This window comes from Eurosta solidaginis, chromosome X (genome assembly GCF_040869045.1).
Source record: "Eurosta solidaginis isolate ZX-2024a chromosome X, ASM4086904v1, whole genome shotgun sequence".
Lineage (NCBI taxonomy): Eukaryota > Metazoa > Arthropoda > Insecta > Diptera > Tephritidae > Eurosta > Eurosta solidaginis.
In genome coordinates, this window is record NC_090324.1 from 106312527 (window position 1) to 106328249 (window position 15723).

At 35.2% G+C, this 15723-nt stretch overlaps 1 protein-coding gene and 1 pseudogene across 10 annotated transcripts in view; both read right to left on the reverse strand.

Annotated features, from left to right (window-relative positions):
• Positions 1-15723, reverse strand: part of CaMKII (Calcium/calmodulin-dependent protein kinase II) — a 3892153-nt gene that overhangs the window by 3214794 nt on the left and 661636 nt on the right. The gene's annotated exons all lie outside the window — the stretch shown is intronic.
• Positions 3719-4361, reverse strand: LOC137234502 (uncharacterized; annotated as a pseudogene).

A 15723-nucleotide genomic window follows, 5' to 3' on the forward strand; every position in this document is an offset into this window, starting at 1 on the left:
TGATACCCATATTGTACAAACGCATTCTAGAGTCACCCCTGGTCCACCTTTATGACGATATCTAGAAAAGGCGACCACCTATACAACTACCACCACTCCCTTTTAAAACCCTCATTAATACCTTTAATTTGAAACCCATATCGTACAAACATATTCTAGAGTCACCCCTGGTCCACCTTTATGGCGATATCTCGAAAAGGCATCCACCTATAGAACTAAGCCCCACGCCATTTTAAAATACTCATTAACACCTTTCGTTTGATACCCATATTGTACAAACTCATTCTAGAGTCACCCCTGGTCCACCTTTATGCCGATATCTCGAAAAGGCGACCACCTATACAACTACCACGACTCCCTTTTAAAACCGTCATTAATACCTTTAATTTGATACCCATATCGTACAAACACATTCTAGAGTCACCCCTGGTCCACCTTCATGGTTATATCTCGAAAAGGCGTCCACCTATAGAACTAAACACCACGCCCTTTTGAAATACTCATTCACACCTTTCGTTTGATACCCATATTGTACAAACAAATTCTAGAGTCAACCCTGATCCACCTTTATGGCGATATCCCTAAATGGCGTCCACCTATAGAACTATGGCCCACTCCCTCATAAAATACTCTTTAATACCTTTCATATGATACACATGTCATACAAACACATTCCAGGGTTACCCTCGGTTCATTTTCCTACATGGTTATTTTCCCTTATGTTGTCACCATAGCTCTCAACTGAGTATGTAATGTTCGGTTACACCCGAACTTAACCTTCCTTACTTGTTTTTTTTTTTAACAGGTTTTACCGAGCATCGAACAACGGGCAAGCCGGAGAAATCACAATCACCTAGCCATTGGGCGTCGTTTTTGCTTTCTTTGCTAATTTCAGTTTTATCTCATTTCAAACTCTCGCACAATTTAAGACTTTTTGTTATTGGTATGGTACCACTCCTCTTCACTGCAGAAGATTGTTTTTGTACTATATTTAACCTCGTGCTCAGTTTATATAGTTACTAGCAGACCCGTCAGACGTTATTCTGCCCTAAATTTGGTCTACCTGCATACATTTTAATAAGCTTTTTCTCTCTAACTCTGCCGTCCCCTCTTCACTTTTTCTTAATCATTTTATTAACTCCTCCCTCCGTCTTTTTCGCTTCATCTATCTCTATTTTCGTCTCACTATATCTCTTTCTCAGTCCCTTACCCTTCCCTTTTTTCTCTTCTCTCAAATTTTTCCCATTCTTCTTTATCCCTTATTGCCAGTCCCAGAGGGTGGTATGTATTTTGTTCCAATAACATTCCGAGCTCTATTCCCACTCCGAGTGTCAGTCCCAATCCTAGTCCTAATCGCATTCCCAGCCCGTCTCTGGTCTACTTCCCCGAAAAAAGGATCGTAAATACTAATATAGACAAATTTATATACCAAATTTCAGACAAATCGAATAGGACGTATGTAAATAGGTATGTGGGTATTATCAATTCATGCTTTTTTTCGGCTTCACATGCATATTTATCAGTTTTGCCAGGTTTATGCGACTAAATCGAATATCACAATGAAAATTACTTTAAAGCTCTGAGCAACAGCTTTCATTTGATATCCATATTACACATACATTCTAGGGGTATCCGGGTCCACGTTTTGGCCTATATCTCGACACCCTAGTCACCCAGCGGTATAAATTACTCTGTACTAAAGCACTCATCAACAGCTTCAATTTTATACCCAAAATGTAAAAACATATCCTAGTGTTACCCTGACGCACGTTTTGGCCTATATCTCGAGACCCTTCACAAATAGGTATGAAAACTACCCTGTACCTAAGCACTCATCAACAGTTTTCATTTGTTATCCATATTGTATAAACACTTTCTGGGGGTAACCGGGTCCACGATTTGGCCTCAGTCTCGAGACCCCAGTCGCCAATAGGTATGAAGACTACCCTGTACTAAAGCACTCATCAACATCTTTCATTCGTTATCCATATTCTATAAACACCCTCTAAGGGTACCCGCGTCCACGTTTTCGCTTATATCTCGAGACCCTAGTTACCCGCGGGTACAAAAAATACCCCGTATCAAAGTACTCATTCGATACCCATATTGTACAATCATATCCCAGGATTACCCACGTCCACGTTTTGATCTCAGGACCCTATCCAGAACGGGATAAAAATTAGCCTATGCCTGTCTCCTGGTTCTAAGCTACCCCTGCACCAATTTTCAGCCAAATATGTTCATCCGTTACTTCCTCTTCAAACACTCTTTATCTATTAAAAAAAGCGCATCAAAATCCGTTGCGTATTTTTAAAGGTTTAAGCATACAAAGGGACATAAGGCCGTGACACAATGACATTTTTCATAAAGATGCGCTTAACACAAGTTTATGCATTCCAATAATATCGCCACAATCAACCAAGATGTTGCGTTTGTAAATATGAAAGAACTTCAGACTTGGCAATTGAAGTTTATTTCGCCTTGCCCATTCACATAAAAATTTTCGCAAAGCAATGGCATAAACATTATCCCTATACAACAAAGATACTTGCTAACATATTTTGCGTCGTATTCATTTGTTATATTACAGTTTTTACTTGCGAAAAATGTTAGAAAATTTACCAACCAGTGGGAAAAATAATTTCTCTTGCAAAGGTGTCAACACCCTTAACCAAAACAAATTTCATATTCTTCTTCTTATGATTTGCTTGTAACAAAATTTGGGAGATGGCTAATTTTCAATATCAGATGGCGCCAGTGTCGCTCATTCTACCGTTCTCCATAAAAATGCTTGCAATCTACTCATAATGCATAAGCTTGTGTTAAACTCATCTATATGAAAAGCTGCTTATGTGTCGGACCTAATAGGAACAGAAAAAGCGACTTTGTTTTATACTATCCCTGCAAAAAATCGTGCGATTAATCCCTAAAGAGATTGATCCCCGATTGATCTCTTTTGTCTACAGTTGGGCATAATTGATCCCCTTAAGTCCCTTTTGGGTACAGTTGGGATTAGTCAGTTTGAAATCTATGTAGCCCTTTTTAAGATATATTAAAAACAAAACAGCAACGAAATGCGTAAAATATAAAAAAAAATACAGGTGATGGAATCGAATTAATTAAGAAAAATTGTTGCGCCTTTTATCGAACCTAAATTACTAGGACTTACCGACCACGCCGAAGTAAGGGTTAAATTTTCGGAGAATGTTTTTTATCCTTTTTAAAAGTGGGCGAACAACTTACTTCAAACAGATTTGGTGGCTTGACAAACTCTTCGATTGTGTTTCTGTCATGAATGTTTCTCAGCAAAAGTCATCTGCAGATGCACTCGGAGTCGGCTAAAAACGTTTAGGATGATCAGTGGGAACAATTAAAAAGAGCACACCACATATTGGAAGAGAAGCGGGCTTAATATCCCCGGATATTTACCGAGAAAATACACTATTATTATTTAGTAGGATGAACAAGATCATATTCAACAGTAAACTTGGCTGCTTGCGGGTTAACACATAAATTGCATGTTCTTTTAAATTTGTACATAATTGTAGGGCTGGACAAATTTTTCCTTTGGGGAAAATCAAGTATTTTTGTTTTATTAAAGATCCTTTAACTAAAAAATATACACTACCCTCTACTACTGCTAACTTAACGTACTTCATATTTATACAAAACATATTTTGATTTTGAGGTTTTTTAATAATTGTGGAACCTTTTAACCTCAACCATCCCAAATAGTACACAGCAACCAAGGTGCCCCAATATCCAATTCGCTTTCTGCACGCTTCTCTGCTTAAATTTTTTCTTCTAGTCGTTTATTCATAGCCTCAAGTGATTCGAATAAATTATTTTGTACTTCACCGTACCTCTTCATAGGCAAGGTCAGATTTTCTTCGATTAATTCCGCTTCTTGTGCAAATTTTGTATTATCTTCTGCATGTCGTATTAGCTTTTCAGTACGTTCACCCGGTATACTGTGAAAATATTCAGCACCGAGTATGGATTCAAGTTGTTTGATGCGTTCCAATTGATCAAACTCCATGTAAATCTGGATCTGTAGCATTCAGGTTTACCCCTTTAGAACGCACTTGCTGGGTTATCTCTAAAAAATTGTGTTTGGAATATTTTTCCGGCTCAGGAGCACGTGAAATAGTATTAGTGATTTGTTCTCGGTTGCCAATAACTCCATTTAACATACTATTGATTGCTAGAAAGGAGTCAGCAATTGTTTCTGATGGAGTACCTGCAAATTTATTGATCTCAGCGGTGTCAGTTGCAGTGGCTGTATTGCCATCTTCGTAAAGTGGGCCCAATGCGCGATTGAGAGAATCTATTCTTTTTTCAAGTATATTCAGAACTTCCATTTTTTTCAAGTTCTGTGTTGGCGAAGTAAATGAAGAGTACCTATATATCCTATATAATTTATCCTAAAGTGCTTAATTTTTAGGAACTCATACTTGCCTTTTCCGTAGACTGAAGTATTTTAAAAAATGTTTTTATAAAATCTATATTTCCGAAGCTATTTTTGTATGTTACATAGTATATAATTTTGTGTTGAAAATTAGTATATGAGAAAACTAAACCAAAGGCACTTTTTCGGGTAATTGTTTACTTTAGCTCACAACTGCTAAAACTCGACCAAAAATATTGGGAGATGCGTCATAAGATGCGTTTTGATCCCAGGACCACGAATCCGAGAGCGGAAATACAAAATTTTATTTCTGTCAAAAGTTATTTCCAAAAAACCGAAAAATGTCCCTGGAGCGCTCCAAAATCGGGGGTGGGATCGATAGTATTTTTGCGCAGAACACCTTTCTGCATTAGCGGCCTTCGGCCGCGCTTATAAAAAATGGTAAAAGTCTAGTTGAGCGGTCGACTGCTAATACGCGTCAAAAAATATCGAGTGAGGTGTCAAAAGAGGTGTCAATCTTGAGAACAATAATCCGAAGGCGGAAAAGAAAAATTGTATATCTGTCCGGAGATATTTGCAGTTGAAGTTGGCGATTTTCATGTGGTTTTTTTAATGTTCTGTACCCACTAAAAAAATTGAGAAAATAAGTGGTTTGCGTGGATATAGTTTTGGTATCCAAACCGGTGTTGGACCCACCCAGGGTAATTGTTTATAAGCGCGGTCGAAGGCCGCCAGCGCAAAAATACTATGGATACCACCCCCGGTTTCGGAGGTACCCGCGGGTCTTTTTTCAGTTTTTTGTTAATATCTTTTGAACGAGTCAACATTTTTATTTTCCGCCTTCGGATTATTAATACTGATGTCAAGACACGTCGTTTGATACCTCTCTCGATTTGGACGCGTATTAGCAGTGTCATGCTGTCGTAAAGAATTGCCAAGTTTTATCACACAATAACAAAAACTGCGCAATGAAAAATATCTCGGCTACGTAAAGTTTGCCTTATATGTCGGTAAATTTAAATAATAATGTTTTTTGCAAGCGACCTGAAAAGGAAACGCTCCAAGTAGCTATACACTTTCATCATGGCGGAACTATGCAAGTGGTGAAAGGATCTCGGCTAACTGGCTCTCTTTTTACCTGCTTTGGCAAACCGTTTACTCAACTGAACTAGCTGAGTTCGTGTTGTGCTTTCTTGGAAATTCGGTAATTTACTGAGCGCTTTATTTCCACTAGCTTGCAAAAAAACCCTGATCGAAATTAATTCAGTTGATACAGGATTATTGATTCACACTATTAATGATCATTTTTCAATTTATTATAGAAGCCACCCAAAGCGTTTTCGAAGTTGTGTGCTGCAGCCACTGTAAAATATTTGAGAGGCTACTACAATCAATTGAGAAGAAATTAGAAAAATTTGATCACCTGCAAATGATAGTTGATACCTAAAATACCGCTATCATGGATGCCATAGCTGGGCTGAAAGTTGCTATCGAGCAGTTAGTTCGTCAGTAAGTACAAAATACACCTGTCGTAAAGTATTTTCCACTTTGTGACGTACATGAGATGCAGCAATTGGACGAAAAAATTACATCGTCTAACAGAGATGTATATGTAAGCTAAATATCAACTTTTAAATACTTTTAAATACCATTTGTCGCTTTTACAGGAATCTACGATTGCATCAATATTATGCAACAATATCAAAAATGTACCACTGATTATAAAAACAAACGTGATAATTGCTCTGAATTTGGACGGGACTCACGGCAAAATTGGGCTGAAATCGTTCCCAAACTTGTATAGCGCATTGGCAGGTATTTACATATAACCCCTTATATAAATACATTGTTTTTTGAATTTCAACTTTTAAATTTTTAGGAGCTGTGTCTACACTTCCTTTTAAGGGATTAACCTCCGAGGATATGCTCCGAAAAGGATTACAATTTGCCAAGGCAAAACATTTTAAGAAGCTTCACTGACAAAAAAACAGGGGTCACAATCATAAAAATGCCTTAGTACAACAATATGTCAGTTGATCGAAATCAATGCATATTTTGACTTGACACTCTTCTACACGGCGAATTGGGTTGAATACCATTTGCCATCACCTTATTCTGACAAATTTGGCATACATATCATACATAACTGCATTTGAATTCTACTACGATCCGAGTAAATTTTACTATACGTTTAAAAATAATAACTTTAGAAGCCGCTGCCATAATTTAGACAAAAAGATTAACGGTTCGAGACCAAAACTCTTAAGTTAGTTTTATGATATATAATAATTTTATAAAAAGTATAATAAAATTAGGACCTTTCGTTTGTCCAAAAGGTTTGCAAAACAATAGTCACTTAATGCAACAAAGAATCTTGTTGTGAATTATTATTTTTCGTTTTTTCTAAGATTTTATTATATACCGAATGTACATATATGCTTAATTACTATGTAAATTATTTAAATTTTTGTTCAATACAAAAAAATTTCCCACACTTAAATATTAAAAAAAAAAACAAGTAAGGAAGGCTAAGTTCGGGTGTAACCGAACATTACATACTCAGTTGAGAGCTGTGAAGACAAAGTAAGGGAAAATCACCATGTTGTAAAAAGAACCTAGGGTAACCCTGGAATGTGTTTGTATGACATGTGTATCAAATGGAAGGTATTAAAGAGTATTTTAAAGGAAATGGGCCATAGTTCTATAGGTGGACGCCATTTAGGGATATCGCCATAAAGGTGGACCAGGCCTGACTCTAGAATTTGTTTGAACGATATGGCTATCAAATGAAATGTGTTAATGATAATTTTAAAAGGGAGTGGGCCTAAGTTCTATAGGTGGACGCCTTTTCGAGATATCGCCATAAAGGTGGACCAGGGGTGACTCTAGAATTTGTTTGTACTATATGGGTATCAAATGAAAGGTGTTCATGAGTATTTTAAAAGGGAGTGGGCCTTAGTTCTATAGGTGGACGCCTTTTCGGAATATCGTTATAAAAGTGGACCAGGGTTGACTCTAGAATGCGTTTGTACAATATGGGTATCAAACGAAAGGTGTTAATAAGTGTTTTATAAGGGAGTGGGCCTTAGTTGTATGGGTGGACGCCTTTTCGGGATATCGCCATAAACGTGGACAAGGGGTGACTCTAGAATGCGTTTGTACAATATGGGTATCAAATGAATGGTGTTAATGAGTATTTTAAAAGGGCATGGGCCTTAGCTCTATAGGTGGACGCCTTTTCGAGATATCGCCATAAAGGTGGACCAGGGGTGACTCTAGAATTTGTTTGTACGATATGGGTATCAAATGAAAGGTGTTAATAAGTATTTTAAAAAGGAGTGGGCCTTAGTTCTATAGGTGGATGCCTTTTCGAGATATCGCCATAAAGGTGGACCAGGGGTGACTCTAGAATTTTTTGTACGATATGGGTATCAAATGAAAGGTGTTAATAAGTATTTTAAAAAGGAGTGGGCCTTAGTTCTATAGGTGGATGCCTTTTCGAGATATCGCCATAAAGGTGGGCCAGGGGTGACTCTAGAATTTTTTGTACGATATGGGTATCAAATGAAAGGTGTTAATAAGTATTTTAAAAAGGAGTGGGCCTTAGTTCTATATGTGGACGCCTTTTCGAGATATCGCCATAACCGTGGACCAGGGGTGACTCTAGAATGTGTTTGTACGATATGGGTATCAAATGAAAGGTATTAATGAGGGTCGGCCACCGCGGTGTGATGGTAGCGTGCTCCGCCTACCACACCGTATGCCCTGGGTTCACACCCCGAGCAAAGCAACATCAAAATTTTAGAAATAAGGTTTTTCAATTAGAATAAAATTTTTCTAAGAGGGGTCGCCCCTCGGCAGTATTTGGCATGCGCTCCGGGTGTATTTCTGCCATGAAAAGCTCTCAGTGAAAACTCACCTGCCTTGCAGATGCCGTTCGGAGTCGGCATACAACATGTAGGTCCCGTCCGGCCAATTTGTAGGGAAAATCAAGAGGAGCACGACGCAAATTGGAAGATAAGCTCGGCCTTAGATCTCTTCGGAGGTTATCGCGCCTTACATTTATTTTTTTTTTTATTTAATGAGGGTTTTAAAAGGGAGTGGCCCTTAGTTGTATATGTGAAGGCGTTTTCGAGATATCGAACAAAATGTGGACCAGGGTGATCCAGAACATCATCTGTCGGGTACCGCTAATTTATTTATATATGTAATACCACGAACAGTACTCCTTGCAAGATTCCAAGGGCTTTTGATTTCGCCCTGCAAAACTTTTTCTTTTTCTTCTACTTAATATGGTAGATGTCACACCCATTTTACCAAGTTTTTTTCTACAGTTATATCTTGCGTCAATAGACCAATACAATTACCATGTTTCATCCCTTTTTTCGTATTTGGTATATAATTATGGCATTTTTTTCATTTTTCGTAATTTTCGATATCGAAAAAGTGGGCGTGTTCAAAGTCGGATTTCGGCCATTTTTTACACCAATACAAAGTGAGTTCAGATAAGTACGTGAACTGAGTTTAGTAAAGATATATCGATTTTTGCTCATGTTATCGTGTTAACGGCCGAGCGGAAGGACAGACGGTCGACTGTGTATAAAAACTGGGCGTGGCTTCAACCGATTTCGCCCTTTTTCACAGAAAACAGTTATCGTCCCAGAATCTAAGCCTCTACCAAATTTCACAAGTATTGGTAAATTTTTGTTCGACTTATGGCATTAAAATTATCCTAGACAAATGAAATGAAAAAGGGAAGAGCCACGCCCATTTTGAAATTTTCTTTTATTTTCGTATATTGTTGCAACATATCATTACTGGAGTTGAATGTTGACATAATTTACTTATTTACTGTAAAGATATTAACTTTTCTTTTAAAATTTGAATTAAAAAATATTTTTTTTTAAAAAGTGGGCGTGGTCGTTCTCCGATTTTGCTAATTTTTATTAAGCAGACATATAGTAATAAGTGTAACGTTCCTGCCAAATTTCACCATGATATCTTCAACGACTGCCAAATTACAGCTTGCAAAACTTCTAAATTACCTTCTTTTAAAAGTGGGCGGTGCCACGCCCATTGTCCAAAAATTTTACCATTTTTCTATTCTGCCTCACAAGTTCAACTCACCTACCAAGTTTCATCGCTTAATCCGTATTTGGTAATGAATTATCGCACTTTTTCGATTTTTCGAAATTTTCGATATCGAAAAAGTGGGCGTGGTTATTGTCCGATATCGTTCATTTTAAATAGCGATCTGAGATGAGTGCCCAGGAACCTACATACCAAATTTCATCAAGATACCTCGAAATTTACTCAAGTTATCGTGTTAACGGGCAGACGGACGGACGGACGGACGGACATGGCTCAATCGAATTTTTTTTCGATACTGATGATTTTGATATATGGAAGTCTATATCTATCTCGATTCCTTTATACCTGTACAACCAACCGTTATCCAATCAAAGTTAGTATACTCTGTGAGCTCTGCTCAACTGAGTATAATAATATACGAGTACTTAATACAAATTTTACACAGGAGATTAATCTTTATCACAAAGCCTTTATTGGACTCAATCTTCCGTACAAAATGCAAATTCTGAATCATCTCATTAGTGCTTTATTGAATGCCTAATGTAGTCAAAAATCTGGTACGTTTTGCTTTATTGGTCAGATTTTATTGTCAATGTAACAAATGACAATCAAATTTCATTATACCAAATTGTGATTCGGTTAAGTTTCTGTGTGAAATCGATATAATAAACATATATCATTTTATGTAACTTTGTGGCTATAACTTTTAAGTTAATCTTAAATTTAAAAATTTTCTATACTTGTCCATATAAATGCATATCTTTTAAAGATAGTAAACAAGAACAAAAAAGTAAATTTTAAAGAGAGACCCTAAGGAACAGTTTCGTAGTCATATATATAGTACTCCTATATTGCTAATACAAAATGCTCGCAATGAGTTTTAAATTCTAAATCAAAACAATACAGCCTACAAAATTTTTGTGACTGTAGCAGCATAACTGTAACAAGAAAAAAATTTTAATCAAAGTACATTCGATTATTGAATACAAAAACTAAAATATTTAAACAGCAATATATCCGCACTCTGATGTTTATGAGTATACCTAGTCTGCAGTAGCCATATATGAGTAGGTATTACATACATAGTATATGGTAGTCGATTAAGTTTGGGACAATAGTTGAGGCTGATAAAACCTTGCCGCGTTACTTGAAATTTACTACATTGCACAGTGTTTCGTGTAGAACAACCTAGCTGGACAAAATTATTTTATGAGATTTTCCGTTTCATATGCTGTCATTTATTACAACTACTTCATTTTTTTCAGCCATATGTTCTTTTTTTTATTTTTTTCCAAAATTTTACTTCATATGCATACATTTGCTTATTTCATATACAGTAACTCATGTGAATAAGTGACATAGATCCAAAAAAAATTTAAAGGACTTAAGAATATTACTTTATTGTACTTAAATTAAATGGACTACAAATCTCAATACTCTAAAAAATTCGGAAGAAAAAATTAATATTTATTAGGAAAATTCGTCGAATTTTTTAACATTTTTTAAATATAATTTAGTTTTTGTTATAGATCGTGACAAATTTTCTTATGGGAAATTAGTTAAAATATGAAAATTCGTCGAATTTTTTAAACATTTTTTAAATATAATTTAGTTTTTGTTATAGATCGTGACAAATTTTCTTATGGGAAATTAGTTAAAATAAATTTGCGAAAGCGAAAGGTGTAAGAATTATCCAAAAAGGGGCGTCTACTTATTTATGTGAGTGACTGTACATATGTACATACATATTTTGTATTTATTTGAGTATTTATCCTGGCACTACAATTTTTACAAAATTATTTTATAGTACCAGTCAGGAATGTAAAAGTGAATTACAATAATAATAACAACAATGTAAATAATTAAATTAATTATGTGAAAATAACTTATTACAAAAACTTAAAAGTAAATTATAATACAAAGTAGAAAAGACAATAGATTTAAATTAAATAAAACCTGATCCAACAAAAAGTTATAGGGTAGGTTATCTTTTATAAATATGTTATTATTCGCTATCATCACTTCCATTCGATGAGTCACTTGTGGAATAGGCATGAGCATCAGCAACACTACTGTGTAAGCTTGAAACAACTGGGGTATTTATTGACTACTCAACATTATCGGGGGACAGTAAATTTAAGACTTCTGAATTCAGACTTTTAAATTTGTTCTTAGGTATCTCCCTAAAACTGTCAACTAAAGGGTCCGATGTTATAAGCAACATATTCATAAGATCTCTATTCGTGGCTTCACGCGACTGCATTTGTGTGTTATCATCCCTGAATCGTCTCAAATCTTTGTTACGGGCTTCCTGTGCTTCCTCAGAAAGTTGACCAATAGGAAAAATAGCTGATTTTATAATATCAGTACAATGCAATAAGATTTTATGAACTGTAACAGGCATATTAAACTATGGATAGAGATCTATGTATAGTTTTTTAGTCTCGACCGCAAATTTTTCAAACCTCTGGATATTTATATTGTACCCAGATGCTAATGCGCGAAGGAGAGTGTCGAATCTTTTAATGAGCGTTACATCCAATCCCGTAATCTCAGCACTAGCCTCAGAATTTTCGAAAAACCTAAGAGCAGTGTTGCCGTCATTGGTATTGCCGAAACCTGGTTTTGGTTTATCTACTATTAATCCAAGTACAGTTTTAAAATTATTCTGGATTTCGTTGGAACGTAGCTTTACACTCTCTTTATCTGCCTCATTTTTTACTTCGAGGCGATAACTCATGTGAAGCAAGCATTCAAAACATCTTATCCATGCATGGAGAGTAGACAAACCAAAACCAAGATTATCTCGGTTAGGCGTAAAGTCCCGTAACTCACTATTCATATCTTTTGGAGTGGCACCACAAATATAACACTTTTGTGCGGAAGAAATTTCAGTCAAAGCATTGCAAACTTTTCCGTAAATCATTGTTAGAAGCATATTGTGATTTACGGAAACTTCGTATTCTTCGAGCATGTACTTTGTTGGCAACAACGCATTTATCTCCTCTAAAATTTTGTTCGTTTCAAAAACAATAAAATCTTTTGTTTCTTTAGAAAAAATAAATTTAATTGGACGACAATACATGGTAGAAGAAGGTCGAGGATTCTGCCAAACAATGTTACCTTTTTCATCCTGTAATTGAAGAGAAACGAAAGAAAATATAAACAAAAACTCATCAGTGTCAGAACTGCAAGTAAACTTTTGCTTATATGTGCTATGGTCAAAGCTTCCATCGCAACCCCACTTGCTGATTAAAGTATACGTCAAGTTTGTAGGTAATAAACTAACAAAAACTTCTTGATTTGCTAAAACTAAACGCTCAGCAGTTTTGGCGTAGATGCTACCAAATGGGGTTTGTTTTGTGTAGCGTTCCTGTGTGGTTATACCTGCATTAGGATTGCTTTGTATGTACCTGTTTTTATGCCTTGGTGACTGGTGCGGCAGGTTGAAGTCAGTTATCTTCGCCTTTTTGCTTTTGGTGTGCTCTTGTTGACCTTGCGCGTTTATTTTTGTGTGTTTTATGTCTACGTGTTTGTTCCCTGTATCTGAGAATTGGTTTTGCCGTTTATAGATCAGCTTTAAAGGTTCAAATATCTCGTAGGAGCTGGTACGTACATACATCCTATTTTATATGTAGAGATAACTAAATCTAAAAAAAAAATTAAAAATAGATGTGCAAAGAATTCGCAATGGTTTTTTCTTTCGACTATTAGAGAATACTTGCGACTTTAACATATGTAAAACTTAGCCCGGATGTCCGCGGATGTATGTAACTTTTTTGTCACTAAAGTTAAAAATATAGAGAAAAAATACCTTTTCTTCTTAATAACGGAATATTAAATATATTCAAAATACCCCAATTCCGAAAGAATTACTATTAAAAAATTTTACTTACCTTCGAGCTTAGAATCCATCAAAAAAATGATATAAAAGTGTTCACTTAAAAGAAATATGAAGCTTAATATTCAACAAGAATTTTGCAAATTAATCAATGCATTTTACGGCCACTCCTGCCTTCTTACTTCAATTACTCAATATATATGAGCAAAAATATAAAAAAAAAAGCAAAAATCCCGTTATTTTGTTTGTTTTGTTTCATTTCTCATTACACTTTTCTTGGAATAAGAACTTTGTTTTTGTCCAGCTAGCTTGTTCTACACGAAACACTGTGCATTGGCAGAAAAATGTTAATCGCAATTAATTATATATGGTCAATTCACTAGGTCTCCTATTGTCTTATGTACTATCTTTTTAAATCCGACTCTCGTGAACACCACATCCTGTTGTAGATCGTATTTAAGTATATCCGTAAGGAGGGTCATTATATAAAAAGCCTGTAAAAATCTAAATGTATGCCACCGCTTATCCTTCTATTAATGAAAATTCTTTGAAATTTAAAAAAAAATAAAAAACAAAACAAATTATTTGGCAATAACTTAGTACATCTGATATACATAGGCTGGTGAATTGTAGTTTTTTATCCAAATTTTATATAATAAACAACAACAAAGCACATATGAGAGGTTTAAAATCATAGCACGTATGAGGAATATAAGGCCTTGTGAATTATTTAATAATTTATTGCTATATTTACAAAAATATTTTTTGTTCACATAAAGTTATAAGCACAAAATAAAAACGCGCTAAAATGTTCCCTAAATGAAATCAAAAAGTTTTGTCAAGCCACACAAAAAAGACCTGGCCAAGTTTCAGAGTTCATGAGAGTTTATTTTTAATTAAACAAATGAATGAATGAAATAAACTAATTAAAAATGAGATCTAATAATATATTAATATAAATTCAAAATAAATAAAGCCATCTATTATTAAAAGTCTGATCAACTGATGTCTGAAAAAAGTTTAAAACTTAAGTTATTTCTAATTAACAAAATGCTTGTGAACTGTTTTAATGAGTAGCACTAACGTAGTACCTGTATACAAATTATAAAAGACTGAATATTTAAACTTGCTTTTTTCAATATAAACCGGAAAAGAAAATAAAACAAATTTTAATTATTGTCTTATTTTTAAACGGATTACATCGGTGAGTATCATTTTACTACCATTGGGGTAAAAATGCGACTGGTTTGTATTTGAGTCCTTATTGGGCCGAAAAGGGACTACTCTCTTATGTTCCCATATGGGTACAAAGGGGATTGGTCCCATCGATCCCTTTCGGGTATAAATTGGTACAATTATTCTCTTCATAGGACATGCTCAAACAAAAGGGAACAGTTGAACTCATACAAAGAGATCAAAACTGGCATTGGTCGCATACTCCCTTGCGACTCTTTCCGGACTCATCCTAGACTACTCGCATTTTTTGCAGGGATGTAGTGATGTACATCCATACATACCTATAAACCTACGCCCGAAGTTAAATAACGCAGCGAATGCTATATATGTACGTATGTATGTGTCGCATCAAGCCTCACTCAAAAGCAATTAGCGCGGACAGTTCACAGCGCACAAACACACATACGCATTTTTGATAAAAATGTTACTTTTGTTTAAACAATTTGGCTGATATAAGAAAGGAATCAAGTATTTTTTTTGATAAAGATCGAAGGTAAATATTTCAACGTTTTACTGAAAAGTAGAATTTTTGAAATCCATCCATCCATTTATGAGTTATAGCTGTGTAAACAAAAAATTTTACGATTTTTTACTACATTTTGGCAATTGGCCACGCCCCTATTATATATATCTTCAAATTATATTAACTGTACCATCTCACGTAGCTAAGCTTTCAAATGCCAAAAACCGTTTTAAAATCGGAGTATTCTGTGTGAAGTTATGTGCATACATGGCATTTAGCGACTTTATTTTATAAGATTTATAGAAGATATGTTTGGATGTTTAATGGTGTGTTCAATTTTACTTAAGATCTTTAAGAATTAATGAAATTAACACCGGTAAATAATAATAATTATTTAATTATAATTTTTGGTTTTATTGAAAACTGGAAAGAAGGAAGCATTTAATGGTATTTCGCGATGCTACCATTTCGAAAACCGCCTAGTCATCATCGTTAGGAAATTTCGTAATGTTTTTATTATTTCAACAGATTTCACCGGGGATCGAACCGCGGTCAAATTGCTGAAATCACAATCTCCTAACCATTGGGCTATTTTCTTTCTTGGCTAATTTCAGTTTCATCCCTTTTTCACGCTCTCGCACAATTTGAGACATTCTGTCTTTATGTTAATTTGTGTAGGCGTGT